The following is a 25,269-nucleotide window of genomic DNA, read 5'->3' on the forward strand; positions in this document are numbered from 1 at the left end:
TCACCTCTCCTCCCTCGGGATTCCTCTCCTCATTCAGGGGGTCTCCCCTCCCAGACTCCCCGCCTCCTCCCTGACAGATTAAGCTGTACTGAGGACTGTTCTCATCATCTCCTGTTGCCTGAATCCCCCCTCCTCCTCCCAGCGGCCAGGCAATGACTCCTGTCTAGTTCCAATCGTCCATCTACAAACAAGAAGCAGGAGTGAAGATTTTATAGAATCCCTACAGTACAGAAGGAGGCCATTCGGCCCATCGAGCCTGCACGGACAACAATCCCACCCTATCCCCGTAACCCCTCACATTTACCCTGCTAATCTCCCCGAAACTAGGATCAATTTAGCACGGCCAATCAACCTAACCCGCACATCTCTGGACTGTGGGAGGAAACCGGAGCACCTGGAGGAAACCCACGCAGACACGGGGAGAATGTGCAAACTCCACACAGACAGTGACCCAAGCCGGGAATCGAACCTGGATTCCTCTTGCTGTGAGGCAGCAGTGCCAGCCGCTGTGAGGCAGCAGTGCCAACCCACTGTGAGGCAGCAGTGCCAACCGCTGTGAGACAGCAGTGCCAACCCACTGTGAGGTAGCAGTGCCAACCCACTGTGAGACAGCAGTGCCAACCCACTGTGAGGCAGCAGTGCCAACCCACTGTGAGGCAGCAGTGCCAACCACTGTGAGACAGCAGTGCCAACCACTGTGAGGCAGCAGTGCCAACCCACTGTGAGGCAGCAGTGCCAACCGCTGTGAGACAGCAGTGCCAACCCACTGTGAGGTAGCAGTGCCAACCCACTGTGAGACAGCAGTGCCAACCGCTGTGAGGCAGCAGTGCCAACCCACTGTGAGGCAGCAGTGCCAACCGCTGTGAGACAGCAGTGCCAACCCACTGTGAGACAGCAGTGCCAACCGCTGTGAGGTAGCAGTGCCAACCCACTGTGAGACAGCAGTGCCAACCGCTGTGAGGCAGCAGTGCCAACCACTGTGAGGCAGCAGTGCCAACCCACTGTGAGGCAGCAGTGCCAACCACTGTGAGGCAGCAGTGCCAACCGCTGTGAGGCAGCAGTGCCAACCGCTGTGAGACAGCAGTGCCAACCGCTGTGAGGCAGCAGTGCCAACCACTGTGAGGCAGCAGTGCCAACCCACTGTGAGGCAGCAGTGCCAACCACTGTGAGGCAGCAGTGCCAACCCACTGTGAGGCAGCAGTGCCAACCACTGTGAGGCAGCAGTGCCAACCCACTGTGAGGTAGCAGTGCCAACCGCTGTGAGGCAGCAGTGCCAACCACTGTGAGGCAGCAGTGCCAACCCACTGTGAGGCAGCAGTGCCAACCACTGTGAGGCAGCAGTGCCAACCGCTGTGAGGCAGCAGTGCCAACCGCTGTGAGGCAGCAGTGCCAACCGCTCTGAGACAGCAGTGCCAACCGCTGTGAGGCAGCAGTGCCAACCGCTGTGAGGCAGCAGTGCCAACCGCTGTGAGGCAGCAGTGCCAACCCACTGTGAGGCAGCAGTGCCAACCCACTGTGAGGCAGCAGTGCCAACCCACTGTGAGGCAGCAGTGCCAGCCGCTGTGAGACAGCAGTGCCAACCACTGTGAGGCAGCAGTGCCAACCCACTGTGAGGCAGCAGTGCCAACCGCTGTGAGGCAGCAGTGCCAACCACTGTGAGGCAGCAGTGCCAACCCACTGTGAGGCAGCAGTGCCAACCGCTGTGCCACCGTGCTGCCCCACGTCCATTTCTCTATGTCGCAACACCTGATCCTTTCAGTCACCTGGGACCACCCACCTCACACACTGAACCCAAGTTAAAATCCACCTCTTCCTGTTGGAAGCACAGCTTCTCCCCCTCAACTCACTTCAATGAAAGTTTTATAAATATTTTAACAACTTAATTTGCTAATTCTTCGGGTGAATTTGCATCCATTTTTTTGATGCAGATGTTGTCAATGTTTAGAAATATCAACATTCTTCTGTCCAATTCTAGCTTGGGATGTTTCTCAGGAATTAGGTACTGCATGGAGCCAGAAGTAAGGTAACGTTGGGCGGCACGGTGGCACAGTGGTTAGCACTGCTGCCTCACAGCGCCAGGGACCTGGGTTCGATTCCCCGGCTTGGGTCACTCTCTGTGTGGAGTTTCCACGTTCACCCCGTGTCCGCATGGGTTTCCTCCAGGTGCTCCAAAGGTGTGCGGGTTAGGTGGATTGGCTATGCTAAATATCCCCTTGGTGTCAGGGGGACTAGCTAGGGTAAATGCATGGGGTTATGAGCATAGGGCCTGGGTGGGATTGTGGTCAGTGCAGACTCGAAGGGCCAAATGGCCTCCGACTGCACTGTAGTAATTCTATGAATTCTACGAACATTTTGTCACTAACTTTTCTATTTATTTCACAATCTGCCTCCTCATGGATTCTCCGGGGCGAACAAGGTCGTGACTAATTAGTTTTGAATTATAAAAAAATCAGGTACTATGAATGTGTGCCCGCGAGGAAGCAATTAGTGACGTCCCAAACCGCTGGAATTCAGAAGAGGTTTTAGAAGGGGTGACCTCATTGAAACACATAAAATTCTTAAAGAGCTTGACAGGGTAAATGCTGACAAAATGTTTCTCCTGACTGGGGAATCGAACACACGGGGATCACACTCTCAGGATCAGGGGTCGGCCATTTTGGACTGAGAGGAGGAGAAATTTCTTCATTTAAAAGGTTATGAATCTTTGGAACTTTCTGCCCCAGAGAATTCTGGATGCTGAGTTGCTGATCATGTTCACGACAGCGGTCGACGGATCTGTGGATTCTGCGGGAATCACAGGACATGGGGATAGCGTGGGAAGGGGGAGTTGATGTAGGAGATAAGTCATGATCTGGTTGGATGGTGGAGGTGGTTTGAAAGGCAAAGTGGCCAATCATAGAATCATAATCACAGAACCATACAGTGCAGAAGAGGCCCTTCGGCCCATCGAGTCTGCACCGACACATTAGAAACACCTGAACTCCCATCTTGCCCCATCTGCCAGCACTTGGTCCATAGCCCTGAATGTTGTGATGTGCCAAGTGCTCATCCAGATACTTTTGAAAGGATCTGAGGGAACCCGCCTCTACCACCCTCCCAGGCAGCGTATTCCAGACTGTCACCACCCTCTGGGTAAAAATGTTCTTCCTCACATCCCCCCCTAAACCTCCCACCCCTCGCCTTGAACCAATGTCCGCCCATGACTGAATCCAGCTCCTATTTCCAATGTAAACCTCTTATCATGTAGCATTCTTACAGTGAGAGAGAGGGTCAGCTCTGCAGCCGACTCGGGGTTAAACCAGTACTGGGCAGTCTCGGCTAGTGAGTGGCCCTCCTTCATCTCAGTGGGTCACAAGGTTGAAATCGGGCTTGTTCACTCGCCGTGACCCCGTGAATAAGATACATTTAATCTGCGCCGAGAATTTCACAACGAGTTACTGAAAATGCTCAATCCTTTACACGTTAATAAAACTGCCATCAACATCAAATGGGAAAAACAAAAGAAATATTGACGCTTTGGACACAGGGGGAGCGCACGGCTCCCACAGTCAGTGTTGTGAGCAATCAGCACCCACCTCGCCTCACTCGCCCTCGCTTTACGTGCGAATCACTTCAGTCACATGGATAGGAAAAAAAACACACGGACGGGTATCAGTGGAATGTGGCAACCCTGCGTGTGGGCAACGGTCAGTAAAATGTCTGGTGGGCCGCACTCCAAACCCCAGCATGTGCCCCCATCCCCCTCCCTCCCCCTCCACCCCCCCCCCCACCCCCGGCCACAGGTCATCCACCTCTGGGTTAAATGTGGCACCAGGTCCATCAATTCAATTATGCAAATTTGTCAAGAGGGAATAGTTTCACTCGTCACTCTTATTTTGCATGTCGTTTCCATGGAAGACTTGTAAATGTATTCAAGCGTGCGTTTATCTGGAGAAAAACAGCCTTTGCAGTGATTACTTCACAGTGCCCAGTGGTTTGGAAAATTGTGATATAATTTAAAGCCATCAATTTGGTGTTGCCATTTCTTCCCCGAATTTCATTTGACTTCTGTTATATGAGGCGAGGTGACATCAGTTCAAGTGGAAGGGTCGTGCTTGCAAGAATATTGCAACGCTGTCACTTTATTCAGGAATGGCCAACGCTAACGGCACTTGCACCGTGACCAGTAAGGCCACAGACACTATCGTGGTGCTGCTGTTCTGTTATTTAGAATTTCACATCTGTCCTGTTCAGTTAGATTTGCCAGACAATGTCTGCAGCAGTTTTCCAATCCAGTGCATCGATGAGGTGTAGAACTATCGTAAAATACCACCAAGAAAGATCAGAGAAATGTTCCTGCACTGGGAGGTGGGAAGAACAGCAAATCAAACTGCACAAAAGACTAAACCTTGTTGACACAGGTTTTTCCTCAAAGAACCATACCACGTAAAACTGAGGTTCATTTACCTCGATAAAGTGCCAGATTCTTGAAGCGATCCAAGTATTTCAGGGGATGGCAAGGAAATAAAGTTGCAAAGTTAGCAATTCCAAACCTGTAGACACACTGGCTGCGATTATCGGGCGGGAGTGGAAAAGGATAGCACGGTGGCACAGTGGCTAGCACTGCTGCCTCACAGCGCCAGGGGCCCAGGTTCAATTCCAGCCTCGGGTCACTGTCTGTGTGGAGTTTGCACGTTCTCCCCGTGTCTGCGTGGGTTTCCCCCGGGTGCTCCGGTTTCCTCCCACAGTCCAAAGATGTGTGGGTTAGGTGGATTAGCCGTGCTAAATTGCCCCTTAGTGTTGGGGGACTAGCTAGGGTAAAAGCATGGGTTATGGGGATAGGGCCTGGGTGGGATTGTGGTCGGTGCAGACTCGATGGGCTGAATGGCCTCCTTTTGCACTGTAGGGATTCTATGATTCCCTGATTGAGTCGGTCAATTTGTGTTGCAATTTTTTTCTGTGCTGCACTAATTAGCAACTGATGGAGATTCATTTCACACAGAGCCCTCGCTCTGACCAAAGAAAACAAACTTTCAACTAGAATTTTTGATTCAAACCCTGCCTCAGGGAACCCGCAATGTGCTCACCCAGACTGTTCACGCTGTTTTATGACCAAATTGTAACTTGTATGAAAAACATTTGCTCTTATTTCCTCAACGCCCCTTACGAAACTTGTTCTCCATTTCTTTATTTTTATAATTGCAAAAGGACTATAAACCTGGCTCCTTTCTTGAAGTAATTACTAAATGCCGTGGTAAAAAGGGACACCAAGGGAAACAAGACAAATAAAAAACACTTTCTGAAAAGGAACATTGCCAGGGGTGATTGCAATGTGTTATCCATTTACTATGTGGAATTCTTAGCCTGAATTTTCGCGGGGATGGAGAGGGTCTCCGACTTAGCCACCAGAACCCCGGTCTCCATAATCCCATCCTGGACCCGACATCTACCATTTTCACCAGGGAGGGGGACCAGGGGCAGGTTCTACTTTGCACATTCATGGTTCACGGAGACAGGTGCGTGTATGAATGTGAAGCTGCCTTGAAATAGATCCAATTTTTATCACTGGTATGTCCAAAATACAACCTGTAGACTTTTCAGGAGAAGGTCTAAGCTTGCCAAAGCTCTTCAAAGAGAGAGTGTACCCTTTTGTAGAGGTAATAGACCTCTTTAGAGAAGTCCAGGGACCCCTGTGGGCCAGGTGTACTTTGCGGGATGTCAGATGCCCTTTAGGATTGTTAAAAGGAGGTATAATATGTACAAAAAAAAGTAAAATCATTGGAACAGTCAGTCTGTCGTGGTATTTGATCTATTGTCTTTTAAATAAGAAAAAAGCATGCTGTTTAAAAAAAAATCAGTGGTTGCTATTTCACCCTGTCTGTTGACAAAAGCATAAGGGGTATCATTATAGGATTTGTTCGGCATGACAGATTTCACAACCTATAGTTATCACAGTGGGGTGCCTGCCAATTCACAATTTGAGCGACAGCTTCAAGTGGTTAAAAAGTCTTTGATGTTGGGCTATGAATACAAATGCTTGTTTTTATAAGGGTTTAAGTATTTGAAGGAAATGATTCTTTTATCAGGAGATAAGTAACTGAAGGAACTTAAAATTAGTGAATTAGTTTTCATCAATAACAATTTTTCCAATAGTGAAATCATCAGTAGACATTTAAAATATCTTAAAGACATTTTATTTAATCTCAGCATGGCTCCTGAGGTCTACCTGTGATGGATACTCCATGGGTTGGCATGAATGCTGCAAGTGAATAGGGTAGTGGGTAGGAAGTAAAGGTTCACATGAGTTGTCAGAAAGTTGGCACTGGGGGCTATAAGGGACCTTGGGGTAGAGGGATACAGGTTGAGGTGGGGGATATGAGTGTTGGTTTGGGCAGGGGTGAGGGCTGTTTTTAGCATGAAGGCCGATATTTCACGCAGCTTGCCCCTGCACCTGACAGTCTCTCTGCTTGCCTCTGCAATTTTCCAGGTGGCAATGTGTCTGACTCCTGTTAACACGCTATCCCCTGCCAACATCCTCCCCACCAACCACACAACCTCGTCCCCTCCCTCTGAACAACAACTGGAACAACCAGGGAACTTTCCCCCCCCCCCCAAGTCAGATCGGGGTTCGGAATTTTCTGACTCTGCAGTGAAATACCAGGCCTGAGTTTTGTCTGATCCGTTGCTGACTCAAAGCCCTTTGACACCAGTGAAGTATTTTGGAGTGTAATCACTGTTACAATGTCGGAAAAGGCAAGGTCAGAAAATGCAAGCAAAAATAAATATGTGTGAATAGCTCAGGGTGGCAAAGAATTGTGAGAATACAACTGAGATGTTCAATCCATTCATGCAATACTTCTAATCCAACTAAAACAATGCAACTGCAGATGTGCAAAGTACAAAGTGATGCATTCTCGCCTCACAGTGCCAGGGACCCGGGTTCGATTCCCGGCTTGGGTGACTGTGTGGAGTTTTCACGTTCTCCCCGTATCTGCGTGGGTTTCCTCCGGGTGCTCCGGTTTCCTCCCACAGTCTGAAAGACACGCTGGTTAGGGTGCATTGGCCATGCTAAATTCTCCCTCAGTGTACCCAAAAAGGCACCAGAGCGTGGCAACTAGGGGATTTTCACAGTAACTTCATTGCAGTGTTAATGTAAGCAGACTAATAAATAAACTTTATCTTTTAAGACAATAAGATGCTAATGAAAAACAGGTCCTGACTGTGACAATGGCTGCAGAATGAACAGCCTTAAGAACACAAGCCAAGCTGGTTACTATAATAAAAGCACTGGGTAACAGCTTTGACAAAGGGTCATCTGGACTCGAAACATCAGCTATTTTCTCTCCTTACAGATGCTGCCAGACCTGCTGAGATTTTCCAGCGTTTTCTCTCTTGTGGTTACTGAAGTGGTGTTCCATATGATTCAAGGGCTGGAATTCTCTGACCTCCCCCAATGGCTGGAGTTATCCAGTCCCGCTGCTGTAAATGGAGAATTGGCTGAGCGCCAAATTCTCCATTCTCGCTGGCACAGCGTGTGAGGCCGGGGAATTCTGTCCTAGGAATTTCAATTGCCCTAGTTGGTTGTAAAGATTGAATCCAGCACAAACTCTCTTCATTTCTTTGTCCAGCGTCAGTATCAACGTTCATTGGCCATTCACTCACACGGTTTCCTCTCTCGAGCTCAATCTTAGCCAATCATCATCAAGAGTAAATAGCTGTGGCAGTATTGTGGATTAGTAATCTGGATGGGTGACCCGATGAGTCACAGACATGTGTTCAAATACTGCCAATGCAGCTGTGGAATTTACATATAGTTAATTCAGTTAAAGCCTGGAGTAAAACACTGCTATTGGTGATGGTGATGATGTAACTATTTTCACAGAATTGGGCAGCACAGAAAGAGGCCATTCAGTCCACTGTGCGTGCACCTGTTCTCCAAATGAGCAATTCACATTTGATGCATTGTTCTTAATTTTCCAAAATTCCCTGGATTTGGGAAAGGTTCCATTGGATTGGAAAATAGCAAATCTTATTCCTTTATTCAAAAAAGAGAGGGAGACAGAAGGCAGGAACTTAAAGGCCAGTTAGCCTAAGTAAAGTTTATTTATTAGTCACAAGTAAGGCTCACATTAACACTACAATGAAGTTACTGTGAAATTCCCCTAGTCGCCGCAGTCCAGCGCCTGTTCGCCTATCATCTGTCACAGGGAAATATTAGAAGTCATTATTAAAGATGCTACAGCAGGGCACTTTGAAAAATTCAAGGCAACCTGGCAGAGTCAACATGGTTTTGTGAAAGGGAAACCACGCTTAAGCAACTTATTGGAGTTCTTTGAAGGAGTCACATGTTGTAGATAAAGGAGAACCAGTGGATGTACTGAATTTAAATTTCCAGAGACATTTGATAAGGAGCCACATTAAAGGTTATTGCAGAAAATTAAAGTTCATGGTGTAGGGTGTAACATATCAGTATGGATGGACGATTGGCTAGCAAACAGGAAGCAGAGAGTAGGTATAAATGGGTCTTTTTCTGGTTGGCAGGATGTGATGAGTGGATTGGCCATGCTCAATCGTCCCTTAGTGTCAGAGGTATTAGGGGGGATAAAGGTGTGCGGTGATGGGGATAGGACCTGAGTGGGATTGTTGTCCGTGCAGCTTGATGGGCTGAATGGCCTCCTTCTGCACTGTAGGGATTCTATGATTCTATGTACCATTTCCCTGCCTTCTCCCTGTGAACCTGCACATACTTCCTTTTCAGTTAAGTATAACTCCGTTTTGAAAGCCTCGATTGAACCTGCCTCCATCACTCTCAGGCAGTGCATTTCAAACCCTACCCGCTCACTGCGTAAAAAAGGTTCTCTTCAAATCAATTCTACTTCTTTTGCCAATTACTTTAAATCTGTGCCCTCCCATTCTCCAATCTGTCACGAGTGGGAACAGTTTCTCCTCTACTCTGTCCAGACCCCTCATGATTTTGAACGTCTCTATCATATTTCCTCTAAGCCTTCTTCTCTCCAAAGAAATCAGTCCTAACTGAAGTTTCGAAACCCTGGAACCATTCTTGTGAAACTTTCTGCACTCTCTCTAATGCCTTCACATCCTTCCCAAAGTGCAGCGCCCAGAACAGGACCCAATACTCCAACTGAGGCTGAACTAGTGTCTGATCATTTCGCTGTAAAACCCAAACTGGTTCACTGATGTCCTTTAGGGAAGGAGTTTTGTTGTCTTTACCCACTTTGTCCACATTTGACTCAAGATTCACAAGAATGTGGTTGACTCTTAAATGCCCTGTGAAATGGCCGTGAAAGGCAGTTGCCAAGAAAGTGATTCACCAACTCCTTCTCAAGGACAAGCAGAGATGAGCCTTGCCATTGTCGCCCACATCCCATGACTGAATCGTGCATTTAACCCACATAACATTACCCTCTTTATCCATGCTCACTGAGTAAATGCGTTGCATGGTCCAATACAATGTCAGGCAGACCACAAGGATCTCCGCTGAATTTCTGCTCTGCGGCCAGTTGAGGCACAGGGAACTTGTTATGTACAAATCAATATTCTCCGACTGGAGTGACACTCACCCCCCACCCTCAAAGGGTGATCTATTGATCTAGTGTTATCATGTTTCCAACAACTGCCTAAAAGTCAACTGCAAGCATGTCAGGAATTGTTAAATCTTGTAAGTCCTCAAACTCAGTAGAAACGGGTCTTTCCAGAAGCTGTTCTGAGTCCAGGAATCTAACATTTATTTGAAACCAATTAAGCTTCAGGTAAAGTTGCCACAGTCTCAGATGACCATAGGCTGATCTCCCCTTTGACGGGGGGAGAGTTGACTGGCGGTGATTTAACCCGAGGGTCACCACACCTCAGGCGAGGAGCAAGATTGAGAAGACGGGCCTTTCGTGAATAACCTCAGCTGGTACGGGAATTGAACCCGTGCTGTTGGCATCGAACCGCAGCAGTGGTTCAGTCCCTGTACTGGCTGAGGTTATTCAGGAACGCCCCGCCTTCTCAACCTTGCCCCTTGCCTGAGGTGTGGTGACCCTCAGGTTAAATCACCACCAATCAGCTCTCCCCCTCAAAGGAGACAGCAGCCTATGGCCATCTGGGGCTATGGCGACTTTTCTAAGCTTCAGGTAATTCTCTAATTCATTCTCATGGAATTCCTACAGTTCAGCAAGAGGCCATTTGGCCCATCGAGTCTGCACCGACGACAATCTCACTCAGGCCCTATCCCCATAACCCCAGGCATTTACCCTAGCTAGTCTCCCTTACACTAAGGAGCAATTTAGCAATGGCCAATCCACCTAAGCTGCACATCTTTGGATTGTGGGAGGAAACCAGAGCACCCGGAGGAAACCCACGCAGACACTGGGAGAACGTGCAAACTCCACACAGACAGTGACCCAAGCCGGGAATTGAACCCAGGTCCCTGGCGCTGTGGGGTAGCAGTGCTAACCACTGTGCTACCGTGCCACCCCAATTCTGCTTCCCTAAAGGACAGCAACATGAGGACAGGTTTTGTACAGCACGAGTATCTTTGATCTCCAATCATACCTCTGCCCTGCAAGTCTATTTGTTGGCCGAGAATAATCTGTGAAAAGAACATTCTGGAAGTTCAATTGTCTAAAACAGTTCAAAGTTCCATCTGCAGGATATGGTGGATTGACATCATTCACATCATATCTGGAGGGTGTGAAAGAATCTGCTGCTTTCTCACAAACAAAACTTTACTTCAATTCATCAATTACAAAAGCAGAATAATTTGCCCTGATTAGCAATAAAATTCTCAGAATGCAATGAAAAATAATTATTTAATCTCTGATAAGTCTCTGGTGGAACGATGCTGCATCAGAAGTCACAATGCTCCCCACTCCCAAACTAATCACTATCTTCAAATCTGGCATTTTTCAAATTCATTCGTGGGACATGGGCATCGCTGGCTGGCCAACGTTTATTGCCCATCCCTGGTTGCCTGAGGGCAGTTTTGAATCAACCACATTGCTGTGGCTTTGGAGTCACATGTAAGCCAGGCCAGGTAACGACAGCAAACTTCCATCCCTAAAAGGCATTATAGAATCCCTACAGTGCAGAAGGAGGCCATTCAGCCCATCAAGTCTGCACCGACCACAATCCCACCCTGGCCCTATCCCCATAACCCCACACATTTACCCTGCTAATCCCCTGACACTAAGGGGCAATTTAGCACGGCCAATGCACCGAACTCACACATCTTTGGACTGTGGGAGGAAACCGGAGCACCCAGAGGAAACCCACGCAGGTATGGGGAGAACGTGCAAACTCCGCACAGACAGTGATCTGAGGCTGGAATTGAACCCAGGTCCCTGGCGCTGTGAGGCAGTAGCGCTAACCACTGTGCCACCGTGCCGCCCCATTAGTGAACCAGATGGGTTTTTCCAACAATCGACAATGGTTTCATCGTCATCTGTAGATTCTTAATTCCAGATTTTTTTAATATTGAATTCAAATTCCACCATCTGCCGTGGCGGGATTCGAACCTTAGCTGAGTTTCTGGATTAATAGTCTAGCGACAATGTCACTAGGCCACTGCCTCCCCGAAAATCGCTGGAATTCTACCGCCCCGCCCACCACGGAATCGGAGCGGGCGAGGGGCGGACAATGGAAATGTCCGTTGACCTCAGTCAGGGTTTCTGGCCTTGGGTTGAACAAGGCTGTAAAATCCTGCCCAATGTGTATATTGTGTGTTCTAAGAAATTATCTGCTGTTCTATTAGGAACAGAATTGGGGTGCCATTAATATATTGTTGACTCCTCACATAGAATAAATAGGACAGGACAAACTGTAATGAGTTATCCTAAGTTAGGTCACCTAAAGTTCATAAGTTCGTAAGATATAGGAGAAGAATTAGGCCATTCGGCCCATTGAGTCCGCTCCGCCATTCGATCATGGCGGATATGCTCCTCATCCCCATTTTCCTGCCTTCTCCCCATAACCCTTCAACCCATTACCAATTAAAAATCTGTCTAACTCCTCCTTAAATTTACTCACTGTCCCAGCATCCACCGCACTTTGGGGAAGCAAATTCCACAGATTCACAAACCCTTTGGAAGTAGTTTCTCCTCAACTCTGTTTTAAATTTGCTGCGCCTTATCCTAAGACTGTGACCTCGCGTCCTAGAATGACCCCCAAGAGGAAGCATCCGCTCCATGTCTATTTTATCCATACCTTTTATGATCTTGTATACCCCACTTTGATCTCCCCTCATTCTTCTAAATTCCAGAGAGTATCGGCCGAAACTGTTCAATCTCTCTTCATATGACAAACCCCTCATCTGTGGGACTAATCTAGTGAACCTCCTCTGAACTGCCTCCAATGCCACTACATCTTTCCTCAAATACGGAGACCAAAACTGTGCACAATACTCCAGGTGCGGCCTCACCAATGCCTTGTATAGTTGCAACAATACCTCCTTAACTTTATATTCTATTTATTTAGTTGTAAATACCGACATTCCATTCGCTTTCTTTATTATCTGCTGTACGTGCATGCTAGTTTTCCGTGACTCATGAACAAGGACATCCAGATCCTTCTGCACTGGAGCACCCCGAAGTCTCTCCCCATTTAGAAGATGCACAACCATTTGAGGCCACACTTGGAATACTGTGTACAGTTCTAGTCACCCTATTATAGAAAGGATATTATGAAACTAGAAAAAGCGCAGAAAAGATTTACTAGGATGCTACCGGGACTTGATGGTTTGAGTTATAAGGAGAGGCTGAATAGACTGGGACATTTTTTCTCTGGAGCGTAGAAGGCTGAGGGGTGATCTTGTAGAGGCCTATAAAATAATGAGGGGCATAGATCAGCTAGATAGTCAATATCTTCTTCTAAAGGTAGGGGAGTCTACAACTAGAGGGCATAGGTTTAAGGTGAGAGAGGAGAGAAACAAAAGTGTCCAGAGGGGCAATTATTTCACACAGAGGGTGGTGAGTGCCTGGAACGAGCTGCCAGATAGTAGTAGAGGCGGGTACAATTTTGTCTTTTAAAAGCGTTTAGACAGTTATATGGGTAAGATGGGTATAGAGGGATATGGGCCAAATGCGGGCAATTGGGACTAGCTTCGAGGTTAAAAAAAAGGGCGGCATGGACAAGTTGGGCCGAAGGGCCTGTTTCCGTGCTGTAAATCTCTATGACTCTGTGAGTCTGCAGCTAAACTCTACAGCAGTGACAGAGTCAGTGTTCTTCTTGTCCACTGGTCAATGTATCTACATTGGGAAAGAAATTTTAAGAGAGTGAATCGTGCGCATTCTCTTCGAAACAGTTAACAGAACCACCTTGAGGGGACGCTCCAATTAACACTCTGCTCAGTCAGTTCTTCACGCGAGATATTTCACAAACATCAGCACAATATTTTGGACCTGAGTTGAACATGCTCAAAAAACCCTTCATTGCAACGAAAGGAGATAGCCTTACCAATAATTCAAATGTCAATTTTCAGCACAAAGGAGATAGTATTTGGGGAACACTGACCTACCAGTGTTACAGTGACTGGCTCACACTCCCATACAACACTCAGAGATACAGCAATACCTATCCAGAAAGACAAATTTGAAGAATTTAGAGTATGAACTACTCGATTCAATTCGCTTTCCAGAACTGAAATGTGCCTTTTATTAGTAAGCATTTAATAAAGAAACTGAGAAGGATGTGTTTGGGGGCAACAAGTGCTCGCAGACTAATTAACTCTACAATTTTATAAACCTGAAATTACATTCTGGGATAATAATGAACATCTAATGTATTTATGTAAAATCGATCTCTCTGCTACAATGGCGTGGCATCAACCCATTTAGGTTCACACCCCATATTAAATAAGGGGCTGAAAGATTGCAGTTAGGAATGCTTAATGTCTGACGGTTAACTATTACCCGATAGCATCATTTCAATGTTTCCCCTTAGATAGTTTTTCCAATTTGTAATAAAATAAGATTTCTGCCCCGGAGGAAAAGCTGAGATAACTGAGCCACAAATCAGCTGGTACAGAGCGTGGTTTAAAGCTTTTGTTCCCCATTGTTTTAAAGAAATTCATTAACGATTGTAAAAACAAGGTGACACGATGCGAGAACCCTGGGCAGTGACAGGGATCGTTACTAACCAATTTACCACTCAGGGATCTTAAGTACATCATGAAGGAAGATCATCAACGTCGGAATCATTCTGAAGCACGTATTTGTCACAAATGGTAGTACTTAACCTATTAGTACTTCAGTGAACAGCTGCGTACCTCGAGTGAAAGCGATCCTTTGTATGGATGCAAAGCAATGCAATGATCAAGTGGATGCAAAACTTATCAACACAGTGATGTCTGTTTCTGCTAATGCATCTATGCTTTAATATTGAATAGATTGCTGAAAGTTTACATTAACTTAATGACACAATCACGCTAAGTATTGTCAATCTTAATCCCTATCTTTTTATTCTCATACTGCAGAACTCACTACAAGTGTAATGGGCTCCTCATCTCGTTCACAATGCATGTTTTATACTGCTCAGCACAACTCCCCAAGGCAAAGAGACCCATGATCCATGTTACATGTGGTCTTATGTGACTAGTTAGATGACATCACCTGTTGTAAGAGTTAATACAGGAAGCATTTTTGTCAATCGATGCAGTTTTTGCCCAGATGCATCACATCTGGCTTTATTATTGTCAATGTGGAGCGCTGAGTAATGAAGAATTAGCAGAGAAAATGTATCTCGGGTATCAAAACGCAACCTTTGATTGGATTTGCAACGACATCAGAACAATGTAAATGATGAGCAAAGTCCACTTAGCACAGACAGCGCAATGAAGAGGAATAGAAAATATCCACCCTGCAACTGCTAACGTATTGGACAAATCCTCATTCACTCTTACTCCCTCTTTACCTCATCATGCACGTTGAAATTACATCAATTATGTAATTTCTAAGGATGTATGTTAACCGACCTTCGTCTCTCATATGCTGATCAACGTCCTGGTGACACACTGCTTCGCACTGCTGCCTCACAGCGCCAGGGACCCAGGTTCGATTCCCGGCTTGGGTCACTCTCCGTGCGAAGTCTGCACGTTCTCCCCGTGTCTGCGTGGGTTTCCTCCGGGTGCTCCGGTTTCCCTCCACAGGCCGAAAGACATGCTGGCTAGGTGCTAAGTCCCCCCTCTGTGTACCCAAACAGGCACTGGAGGGTGGCGACTAGGGGATTTTCACAGTAACTTCATTGCAGTGTTAATGTAAGCTTACTTGTGACACTAATAAATAATAATAAATAATAGCTTCCTACATTTGATTTTTAAATTTATTCCTAATCTAACTTTCCTCCCTGCTGAGAGTGTAGGTATTCATTTCAATGTTTGGCCACGATACATTCGCTGCAGGGTAAATTTGTTAGTGCTGAATCACGATTGCAGTGGAATTGTGTGTGTGTGGACTGTGAGCAGGGTTTAAAGTTGATGTCGTACCTCAATGGCAGTGTCCGAGCCCTCAGCAGCTGCCTCTGAGCCATTGGATTGTGATGTCAATGAGAAGTCACTGCCCCGGCAGCTGTCTGCAAATATTAAATGTCCTGTTTGACCTCAATCTTAATGTTTCTATGCAATGATGGAAAACAAACTGAAGCTATGCGTTAGCAGTCAGAGCACATTTCCTGCATTGAGGGAGCTGGCGCTTCTGTCGGGGAAGATGCCAGGGAATATACATATTTAGCACTTCAAGAAAATAAATATTTTTATTGTAATCCACACTTCTCTCCATTACCGCAGACATTTCTTCCCTCAAAGAGCTGGAAATCCTTGGGGAATTCTTCATCCCAGACAACGGTGGACATTCAGCACGTTCAAGACTGCTTTTTGGATACTAAGGGAATTAAAAGATAGAAAAATGAGTGTGGGAAGACAGCGTTATGGTGGAAGGTACAGGTGGCGCAGTGGTTAGCACTTCTGCCTCACAGCGCCATGGACCCGGGTTCAATTCTGGCCTCGGGTCACTGTCTGTGTGGAGTTTGCACATTCTCCCCGTGTCTGCATGGGTTTCCTCCAGGTGCTCCGGTTTCCTCCCACACTCTAAAGATGTGCGGTTTAGGTGGATTGACCATGCTAAATTGCCCCTTAGTGTCCCAAGCTATGTTTATTAGTGGGGTAAATGCATGAGGTTACAGGGACAGGGCCTGGGTGAGAAGTTCTGTCAGAGAGTTGATGCATACTCGATGGGCCAAATGGCCTCCTTCTGCACTGTAGGGGTTCTATTCTATCAGCGTGGATCTTGCTGAATGCGGAGCAGACTCACAGGGTCCCATGGCCTCCGATTTCTTACACTTCTTATGATAATGCTTCATACTGAACAGAATTAAAAGGGAACCTTCTTGTCTTCTCGACACACCAATTATTTGGCTCAGATTTTTCCAGGCCCAATTTAAGGGAAACTGTGATTTCCCATTAACACAATGACCAACTGGAATAACCACTTCACTTCAAAAGAAAGTTGGTGAGACCTGACCCAATTCAGCAAAGTTCCAGCACCGCTTCCTCCAGCACCCAATAAAGGATAAGCCAAGAAAAATCAAATTTCCCACAACACACATTTCCATCAGCTACATTCTCCGGCATAATTCTTTCCTGGTTCCAGAAGGTTATGAACCATCATGTTTCGCACAGTTGGCAATCTGTCGTTTCTCTCTGTTATCTATCCTCACGCTGCGAGGGTGTTTCGAGCGAGAAGGTGATCAAGGTTTAAGGAACAGTCAGGGAAGTGGAGGTCTGGCCAAGATCAGATCAGCCATGGTCTTAGAGAATGCTGCAGCGGAGCTTGGGCGAGCGAATAGCTCCTACTCCTGCTCCTACTTCATCTCGTTCTGATCAACCTTCATCCTGATCCAAATATGGCTACATGAGTGGTCATTTCCACTACCCGGAGGCTGCCGTCAGTCCAAACAGATGTTCTGCCATTCTCCTGCCCCACTCGCACAGGCCCAAATCCCACTTTGGCCCGAGACTCTCACAAGATGGGCCAAAACGCAATTCGCCCCGGGAGAACTCATTTCAAGATTCTCCCTGTCCCTGGCCGGCGGTGTCATCTGGTTTACACCCAGCGAGGGCATCAGCCTGATTAGCATATTTAAAGCTTCATTTAAGATAAGGGGAGGAGGGGGGTGGTAGTGGGGAAGCTCAGAGACAATGAAGACACCCCTGGTGATCAGAGACATGTCAGCCTCACAGTACCGGGCTAGCAGTGCCAGGGTGCCACTGTGAGGTGCCACAAGGCAATGCAAAGGGGCGGGACTGAAGGGGGTAGAGTCTAGGGGTGCCAGAGAGGGGGGGGGGGCCTTTGGTGACCAGACAGCGAGGTCTTGTTCACATGGAGGGCGGGAGGGGGCATTGATACCAGCATTTAGGGGTGGGGGGGGGGGGGCTGATGCTGGATATTAAGGTGGGGCAGGGAGGTGGGGAGGGGGGGGTGGGGTCTTTAACCTCATTTTGAGATTGGGGCACCACAATTTCTGAAAAGTGGGCCTCGCTGGCATCTTTAGGCCCCGCCCCTCTCATTCACAGCGCAAACCCTCCCCCTCCAAAAAACTGACAAAGTGGGGCAGGATGATGATCAGATCAAACCAATAACACCACTCATTTTTTACAGAATTGTGCCTAATATAATTTTTGATCCATTCTTGGCATGTGTGTGTTACTGTCTACGCCAGTCTACTTTCTCAGAAGACTGAGGAAATTTGGCATGTCAGCTACGACTCTCACCAACTTTTTCAGATGCACCATGGAAAGCATTCTTTCTGGTTGTATCACATGGTATGACTCCTGCTCTGCCCAAGACTGTTAAGGAACTACAAAAGTTCGTGAATGTCACCCCAATCCATCACGCAAACCAGCCTCCCATCCATTGACTCTGTCTACACTTCCCGCTGCCTCGGAAAAGCAGCCAGCATAATTAAGGACCCCACACACCCAAGACATTCTCTCTTCCACCTTTTTCCTTCGGGAAAAAAATACAAAAGTCTGAGGTCACGAACCAATCGACTCAAGAACAGCTTCTTCCCTGCTACTATCAGACTTTTGAATAGACTTACCTTGCATTAAGTTGATCTTTTTCTACACCCTAGCTATGACTGTAACACTACATTCTGCACTCTCTCCTTTCCTTCTTTATGAACGGTATGTTTTTGTCTGTATAGCGGGCAAGAAATAATACTTTTCACTGTATACTAATACATGTGACGATAATAAATCAAATCAAATCAGAATTTATTACCCATCCCTAATTGCCCCTTGAGTAGGTGGTGATGAGCTGCCTTCTTGAATCGCTGCACTCCCTGAGGTGTAGGTACACCCACAGTGCTGTTAGTGAGGGAGTTCCAGGATTTTGACCCAGCGACAGTGAAGGAACGGCGATATTTATCCAAGTCAGGATGGGGGTGAGTGGCTTGGAGGCCACCTTCAGGTGGTGGTGTTCCCAGGTATCTGCTGCCCTTGTCCCAGATGGTGCTGGTTGTGGGTTGGAAGTTGCTGTCTCAGGAGCCTTGGTGAGTTCCCGCAGCACATTTTGTGGATGGTACCCATGGCTGCAACTGTGTATCAGTGGTGGAGGGAGTGAATGTTTGTGGATGTGGTGCCAATCAAGCGGGCTGCTTTGTCCTGGATGGTGTCAAGCTTTGCAAATACTTTTGGAGCTGCACCCATCGAGGCAAGTGGAAAATATTCTATGACATTCCTGACTTGTGTCTTGTCGATGGTGGGCAGGTTTTGGGGAGTCAGGAAGTGCTGAATTACTACAAGATTCTTAGCCTCTGACCTGCTCTTGTATCCACAATATTTATATGGTTCGTCTGGTTCAGTTTCTGGTCAATGGTAATCCCCAGGATGTTGATAGTGGGGGATTCAATGATGGTAATGCCATCAACGTCAAGGGTGATGTTTAGATCCTCTCTTGCTGCAGATGGTTCCTGCCATGCACCTGAAGAACTAGTTCCGTACTAGACAGATGCTCAAAACTGTGGCTATTTAACAGACCCAGCAAAAATTCAAGCAGCACAGATGGGACTCGCTAAGAAACGTGATGACATTCTCCCAGATATTATCAAAGATGAGGTGTACAGCATGTTAACAATGTCTAAGGATCCTCGACAAATTTTCTTCAGTCTTACTCCAGGTGAATCTGTCTGAAAAGAACATCTTAAAACCTACTGATGAAGAGCTATATGATTACTATAGCCCTTGAAACTGATGATAATGATTTAGCTGTAACTAGAAAAATCAATGTTGATTACTCATCTGTGTAAACTGAATTATGTATGAAAGGACTATTTGTTTTCTGAAACAAGAAATCACTCCTTAACATTCTAAATTCAAGGGATTACAATCCGTTTGTGTAACCTTCCTGTCCTTGGGGGGAGCCTGGGCGTAATTCTGGTAAATATACACTGCACTCTCTCCAGAGCCAATATATCCTGGCTAAAGTGTAGGGCCCAGAATTATTCACATTACTCCAGGTCTGGTCTAACCAGGGCTTTGCATAGTTAAACTACGACCTCTCGCCACTTGTATTTCTGATGTGGAGATGCCGGTGTTGGACTGGGGTGGGCACAGTAAGGAGTCTCACAACACCAGATTAAAGTCCAACAGGTTTATTTGGTAGCACGAGCTTTCGGAGCGCCGCTCCTTGAAGGAGCACCTTGAAGGATGAAGGAGCAGCGCTCCGAAAGCTCATGCCGCCAAATAAACCTGTTGGACTTTAACCTGGTGTTGTGAGACTATTTACTGCACTTGTATTTCAGTTCTTTAGACAGCCCCCCAACCACTTATAGAGCAAATTCCATCCACGCTCCCACAATCTTATACTGCCTCTTTTTCCCATCATTGTGACAGGGGAGGAGTTTATATTTGGCCCCAGAGTGTAACAGAATGAGAAACACAGGAAGAGAGAAACATTTTTAAGGCAGCAATGATTAATAAATAATTGTCATATCTTCATTTGAATTGTGATTATGAATGTTCCCTTTGAGCACAGCCTGAGTGAGTGGTGGATGTTGTCGTGTCTGAATCCCACTTTCAATCTGCACTCTTCCTTTACCTAGTTTGTGTGTTGGCCTCCAGCTGACGGGCACTGTGTCGTTTGCCATCGCTTGTATGAGGAAGGGAACAGTTGAGAAATATTTCTGCGGATCATAAGTGCCGGCCCTCATTGACGAACATCGCACATTCCACTCTGGGTGCTGGAAGAGGAAGCTCGGAGAGGAAAGTCTAATCGGAGGATAAGTTTTATTTTAGCTCTTTAATCTCTTTGACCAATCCACTATGATGCCACCACTGACCTCTGCGTCACCCAAGTCATCTGAAGGAGCTGTGAACTGTTGACTCGTTTCTCAAGCGTATGGGAGGGAATTGTAAACACTCAAGACACCTACACAGTCGCAGATTGCTACTGCTGAACATCGTAATGTCTGTAAAAATCAAAGGACAAATCAGTGCAGTCTATCGGCTCTGCAGCTGTTGTGGGCAGGAACAGATGGCAATTTAATAAGTGCCTCATTATTGCCATGCCTCTTACTGTAATGCTCAATTCTACTGGGCTTTCTCTTATTGGTCTGACCGATATCCCAAAGGCCTCAGCATCGTGCAAAGCAATTGGTCCCGTCCCACTGGTTGGTGCTATGGGGTTGGAGGATGGCATTGCCAGGCACTTTTGTGAACGGTTAGTTTATCTCCAGCCCTAACCTCGATCGTGATCTAACGTAACAACAAGCTCCCCGCGCACACCTGGCCACGCTCCAACTTTCGTCAGCTGTTGAGACTGGAATTCGATGCAAATTAATTTGGGGAGTTCAAAGTCCTTTATTTCCTCATCTGTGACGTCAGGATATATTAATAAGCACAAGGAGTGTCTGTCAGTTTGCTTGCAAGATAAATATCAAATATCATATTGCGTGGAGTAGACTCGATCGTGCTTTTAACATCCATCGCATTGAAGTAAATATTGAAGTCAACACAGTGGGATACATTGCATGATATCATGTGGTTAGCCCGTTCTGGACCTGCACTGCTACAGGACATAATCATTACTTTGTTCCTGCAGTAAACAGAACATGAGGTCTTTTTTCTTGTTTAAAGGCCCTTCATCAGTAAGACAATGGGAATGGATTCTTCTAACAAAACAAAGGGATAATTCATTAGTCGCCAGTGAGCAATGCCACACACAGGGCTGTCCGCATGTCTCCGTTAATCCCTAATGTCACTTAATATTACGTCGCTTCTTACAAAAACTTTCACATGCAAATACCAATTTTTCACTGTCCAAATAAAAAATGAAACCAAACCTTTCTAACCACGTGGGCCGGTGGTTAAAGAATTTTAGTGGCACACTGTAAATGTGTTCTTGTTACACAGCGTACACTTTACACATCTTAGTGAGCATGCCTAATGAACCCAGCCTGTCAGAGATGTACAACTGGGCATACTCCCCTGGGAAATGATGACATCTTCTTTGGTTGGAAACCCCTGATCAGTTCAGGGCCTTTGCTTATTTATTTATATCCCCAGGCCATAAAATTTCATCTCCTCACTGCACCCCCAGGTCGGAAATCAAAACGAAGCGTCCCCTCATGCACCGCACATGACAAACCTTAAACATTGCCGAGCGAAAGGAGACTAATCTCTGAAAGAGAGTGTCGAAATCACAGTGCAGGAGAATATCTGTCAGTTCAGCAGGATCGCTTACCGTCAGTAAACTGAAAGCAGGTTCAGGCGCAGGCTGAACAGCCATGGTCCTCTCCTCCCAGCTGAGTTAACTGTAAACCCCTCACATTAAGCAACTTTCTGGCCTTTCTGAAGAATATCCACACACCTACAATCAGCAACAGAGAACAAAAAAAAAATGGAACATGCCAGAGAACATTTGCTTAAATACTGCCTGCAATCATCCGAGGCAGAGAAATAGATCAGCAACAGAAACAGCAGCACGGGGAGGGAGGGGAGGGAGGGGTGGGAGTGTGGGGTGGGAGGGGGGTGGAAGAGAAAAGCTTAATTAGATTTAAAAAAAGAACTGTGACTACATCTCTTAACCCAACCTTGAAGCAGCTGCCTTCGGAGAAGATTCTGGAGATAGCAGGAAGCGATAAGCAAAGTGCAAGCGACCCAGCCATTCCGGAGCAATGCAGAGGGAGCAGCTATCGAGCACCTGACTGCAAGGCAGCCTTGAAGAGAACAAACACCTTCACATACTTAAAGCTACTGCTCGTTAACCCTCTGTTCTCCCGCCATTGCCTAATTTTAGCACCTCGCAATCTGAAATGTAAAAGCTGGGAGTGCCATGAGTGGACTGCAGCATCAGCCATGTCCTTGTTCCAAATATGGAGCGCATTGTGGGATCTCCCAACGCGCCGGCACTGTGTATACTTTGCCAGTGTAGAAGGGTTAATCACAGCAACTGGGCAACACATGCGTACGTTCGTTCACCTTTATTCTATCTCAGTAAGGATTAGGTTCATTAGTGACCCTTCACCTGATCAAATTCTCCATCTCTTCCTCCTTCCAAAATAGACCAGGATGCAAAATTCCCCGCGGATCCTCCACCCTCGCGGGAAACATGCTGAGCACACTTGCTGCACCAGACGAACTCTCACAGACAAAAGACTTCCACCAATTACTCCAGGTCTCTCTGACGCTAATGGGGGCTCCTCACGGCCAACGGACCACTTGACTAATTAAAAGGGGTGGACCGGCCATGACTTAGGGCTGAAAATGGGACACCGTTCCTGGGAGCGGTGAATTAGAGGCTGCCGAAAAGGCAGATAAATTCGTATCAGTGTTCGAAATGCTGGCTACTTTAAGTCTAGACTGATTATGTAAATGTTTACATGCAGCATCCACAGGCTGTCGTGATGTCTTGCTATAAAATATTGAACAATCTGTAAAATATTCAGGTCTCTAATGAGCTGAAGACGAACATTAAATCTGTAGACACAGCTGGTGTGACAGTTCAGCCGGTTTTTATTCATTTTCCCAGTCAGTTTTGTTTTACATTAATCCCATTTCCCCCCCACCCCCCCATTGGCCCAGGCTGATATCCTGCAGACACGGGTTCAAATCCCAGCAGAGCCGCTGGAAGAATAAATCCAATGAATTCAAAAGATCTAAAAGCGAGTCTCAGAAACGATGATCATGGGCAGAATATTCTGCTGACTCTGGGGGTGATCTTGGAGGTGGGAAGCGTACAGAATGAGGTGGGATAGCGGCATGCCTGAATCAAGCCACCCTCCCCTTCTCCACCAGAATCAGGGTCTGGGCCGGAAGGCCCATGGTCCAGGTTCTCACCTCCCTCCACTCCCCGCTGTCAATTAAAGCTCTTCTGGCACTGATATACTGGCACTGGAGGGGGTGCAGAGGAGATTCTCTAGGTTGATTCCGGAGTTGAGAGGTTGGCTTATGAGGCGAGACTGAGTAGACTGGGGCTATACTCATTGGAATTCAGAAAAATGAGGGGCGATCTTATAGAAACATAAGATTATGAAGGGAATAGACAGAAGCAGGGAAGTTGTTTCCACTGGCAGGTGAAACTAGAACTAGGGGGCATGGCCTCAAAATAAGGGGAAGCAGATTTAGGACTGAGTTGAGGAGGAACTCCTTCACACAAAGGGTTGTGAATCTGTGGAATTCCCTGCCCAGTGAAGCAGTTGAGGCTACCCCATTGAATGTGTTTAAGGCAAGGATAGATAGATTTTTGAACAGTAAAGGAATTAAGGGTTATGGGGAGCAGGCGGGCAAGTGGAGCTGAGTCCACGAAAAGATCAGCCATGATCTTATTGAATGGCGGGGCAGGCTCGAGGGACCAGATGGCCTACTCCTGCTCCTAGTTTTTATGTTCTTATGTGCCCAGTTAGTGAGCACTTCAAGGCCTCACCTTGCTCCTGTTGGTGTTAACCCAGTTGCAGTGTGCACGACAGCTAAAACCATGTTGCCATCTTGTCACCCTCTATAGGGAGGGATGTGTAGAGGCACTGACAGCCATTCCCCTGCTCTTGCTGCGCACCACTCTGCCTGGGACTCCCACCCATGAAGCACCACACCCTCCCCATCCAACTCCTCCCACACCCCACATGCCACTTGCCTGTGATCCGGGTCGCTCTGCACCATCGGGACTCCAGTGCTGAGTTGTCCTTCCAACAACGGCCACTGTCTCCCCAAGCAGTGCTGCTGAGTGCAAGAGATGCTAGCCTCTGATTGGTAGGTGAGACTTGAAAGACCCTGGGGGTCTTGATTCCAAAGGAAGGCCCACTGGTGGCCTTGCCAATGCCTGACTGGCTTGTAGTTTGGCCGCCCTTCCTGAAACAGGAATTGTGGGCCTCTTGCTGGCTCTTCAGCCGAGATCTTCAATTCCTCAACAAGATTCTGCCCCATGAAACTTTCATCGATTGAGACCTCATTTTTAGTCAGTGACCCCTAGTTCTAGATTGTTCCACTGGTGGCTGTACCTTCAATCGTCTGGGTCGCCCAAGCTCTGGAATTCCGACCTGAATCTCTCCACTTTTCCAGTTCTCTTTCCTCCTTTGACATTCCCTAAACCTCTCTCTTTGGCCATCAGTCTTAGCATCTCCTTAAGAAAAGCAAAATACTGTAGACACTGGAAATCTGAAATAAAAACAGGAAACGCTGGAAATGCTCAGCAGGTCCGGCAGCATCCGCGGGGACAGGAAGAAAGTTAACATCCAAAAGGAAGACTCTGGGTGGGATTTTCCGGTTGCGCTCGCCCCAAGGCTGGAAAATCCCACCCGAGGTCAGTGGATCTTTGCATGGTCCGTGTCCCGCACCCGCTACGATTCCCGTGGCAGGCAAGACGGGAAAATTCCGCCCCAAGAAACATCCAGACTTGAGACTCTGTTAACTCTGTTTCTCTCTCCAGAGATGCTGCCAGACCTGCTGGGTACTTCCAGCGCTTTCTGTTTTTATGGAATATGTCCTCATGTGATCCGATGTTTAATTTTGTTGAATAAAGTTCATGCAATGCACCTTTATTATGTCAAAAGCACTCGAGAAATCTAAACTGTCGGTGTTTGTGATGCTGTTTAACTCAAGGAATAACATGTTCAGAAAATTATTCTCTCATTGGTGCAGGTGACACTCAGAAGAACTGTCCCGGATTGGTCCGTATCTGCAGCATTGCAACTGAAAGTTTGAACTTTTAGGGAAGAATTTAGAATCAATGCTGTGTTTGATTATTCTTCTGTGGAACGATTCTTGTGTATCCAGATTCAATCCCCAACAGATCTGCAGCG

The sequence above is a fragment of the Mustelus asterias genome, chromosome 19 (genome assembly GCF_964213995.1).
Source record: "Mustelus asterias chromosome 19, sMusAst1.hap1.1, whole genome shotgun sequence".
Classification (NCBI taxonomy): Eukaryota; Metazoa; Chordata; class Chondrichthyes; order Carcharhiniformes; family Triakidae; genus Mustelus; species Mustelus asterias.